This window comes from Schistocerca gregaria, unplaced genomic scaffold, assembly GCF_023897955.1.
Source record: "Schistocerca gregaria isolate iqSchGreg1 unplaced genomic scaffold, iqSchGreg1.2 ptg000227l, whole genome shotgun sequence".
Lineage (NCBI taxonomy): Eukaryota > Metazoa > Arthropoda > Insecta > Orthoptera > Acrididae > Schistocerca > Schistocerca gregaria.
In genome coordinates, this window is record NW_026061746.1 from 234,029 (window position 1) to 236,882 (window position 2,854).

A 2,854-nucleotide genomic window follows, 5' to 3' on the forward strand; every position below is an offset into this window, starting at 1 on the left:
CGTTTCAGAGAGAACAGCGGCCAATGTGACGATCGGGCTTTAAGTCGTTTCGATAACAAATGACGAAAACGGACGGATTTCTCAGGTTTTTACTACATTTGAACACTTTTCACATTCTCCTGTGCAACTCGGCTGCTAGTCCTCCTTTCATGCAGAATCTTAAGGTAATAGCTCATGTCCAAGGCACCAAAGCCAACTAAGAAGTCAATAATCGATACCTAAAACTTGAATTGAACTACTTCTTACTGGCTATTACATCAACTTAGAAGCTTCATCTGTGTTCTAGTATGGTGATTTTAGTGTCCCCGCATACCGCAGCACGCGACATAGCTCTGCAGACGGTAAGTACAACCGTTTCAGAGAGACGAGCGGCCCATGTGACCATCTGGCTTTAAGTCGATTCGATAACAAATGACGAAAACGAACGGATTTCACAGGTTTTTACTCTATATTAACACTTTTCACATTCTCCCGTGCAATTAGGCAGCTAGTCCTCCTTTCATGCAGAATCTTAAGGTTCTAGCTCATGTCCAACGCACCAAAGCCAGCTAAAAAGTCAATAATCGATACCTAAAACTTGAATTGTACTAGTTCTTACTGGCTGTTACATCAACTTAGAAGCTTCATCTGTGTTCTACTATGATGATTTTCGTGTCCCCGCATACCGCAGCACGCGACATAGTTTTGCAGACGATAAGTACAACCGTTTCAGAGAGAAGAGCGGCCAATGTGACGATCTGTCTTTAAGTCGATTCGATAACAAATGACGAAAACGGACCGATTTCTCAGGTTTTTACTACATATGAACACTTTTCACATTCTCCCGTGCAACACGGCTGCTAGTCCTCCTTTCATGCAGAATCTTAAGTTCATAGCTCATGTCCAAGGCACCAAAGCCAGCTAAAAAGTCAATAATCGATACCTAAAACTTGAATTGTACTATTTCTTACTGGCTATTACATCAACTTAGAAGCTTCATCTGTGTTCTACTATGGTGCGTTTAGTGTCTCCGCATACCGCAGCACGCGACATAGCTTTGCAGACGGTAAGTACAACCGTTTCAGAGAGAAGAGCGGCCAATGTGACGATCTGGCTTTAAGTCGATTCGATAACAAATGACGAAAACGGACGGATTTCTCAGGTTTTTACTACATATGAACACTTTTCACATTCTCCCGTGCAACTCGGCTGCTACTCCTCCTTTCATGAAGAATCTTAAGGTCCTAGCTCATGTCCAAGGCACCAAAGCCAGCTAAAAAGTCAATAATCAATAACTAAAACTTGAATTGTACAACTTATTACTTTCTATTACATCATCTTAGAAGCTTCATCTGTGTTCTACTATGGTGCTTTTAGTGCCTCCGCACGCCGCAGCACGCGACATAGCTTTGCAGACGATAAGTACAACCGTTTCAGAGAGAAGAGCGGCCAATGTGACGATCTGGCTTTAAGTCGATTCGATAACAAATGACGAAAACGGACGGATTTCTCAGGTTTTTACTACATATGAACACTTTTCACATTGTCCCGCGCAACTCGGCTGGTAGTCCTCCTTTCATGCAGAATCTCAAGGTCCTAGCTCATGTCCAAGGCACCAAAGCCAGCTAAAAAGTCAATAATCGATACCTAAAACTTGAATTGTACTACTTCTTACTGGCTATTACATCAACTTAGAAGCTTCATCTGTGTTCTACTATGGTGATTTTATTGTCTCCACATACCGCAGCATGCGACATAGCTTTGCAGACGATAAGTACAACCGTTTCAGAGAGAAGAGCGGTTAATGTGACCATCTGGCTTTAAGTCAATTCGATAACAAATGACGAAAACTGACGGATGTCTCAGGTTTTTATTACATATGAACACTTTTCACATTCTCCCGTGCAACTCGGCTGCTAGTCCTCCTTTTATGCAGAATCTTAAGGTCCTAGCTCATGTCCAAGGCACCAAAGCCAGCTAAAAAGTCAATAATCGATACCTAAAACTTGAATTGGACTACTTCTTACTGGCTATTACATCAACTTAGAAGCTTCATCTGTGTTCTACTATGGTGCTTTTAGTGTCTCCGCATACCGCAGCACGCGACATAGCTTTGCAGACGATAAGTACAACGGTTTCAGAGAGAAGAACGGCAAATGTGACGATCTGGCTTTAAGTCGATTAGATAACAAATGACGAAAACGGACGGATTTCTCAGGTTTTTACTACATTTGAACACTTTTCACATTCTCCCGTGCAACTCGGGTGCTAGTCCTCCTTTCATGCAGAATCTTAAGGTCATAGCTCATGTCCAAGGCACCAAAGCCAGCTAAAAAGTCAATAAGTATACCTAAAACTTGAATTCTACTATTTCTTACTGGCTATTATATCATCCTAGAAGCTTCAACTGTGTTCTACTATGGTGCGTTTAGTGTCTCCGAATACAACAGTACGCGACATAGCTTTGCAGACGATAAGTACAACCCTTTCAGAGAGAAGAGCGGCCAATGTGACGATCGGGCTTTAAGTCGATTCGATAACAAATGACGAAAACGGACGGATTTCTCAGGTTTTTACTACATATGAACACTTTTCACATTCTCCCGTGCAACTCGGCTGCTAGTCCTCCTTTCATGCCGAATCTCAAGGTCCTAGCTCATGTCTAAGGCACCAAAGCCAGCTAAAAAGTTAATAATCGATACCTAAAACTTGAATTGTACTAATTCTTAGTGGCTATTACATCAACTTAGAAGCTTCATCTGTGTTCTACTATGGTGATTTTAGTGTCTCCACATACCGCAGCACGCGACATAGTTCTGCAGACGATAAGTACAACCGTTTAAGAAAGAAGAGCGGCCAATGTGTCCATCTGGCT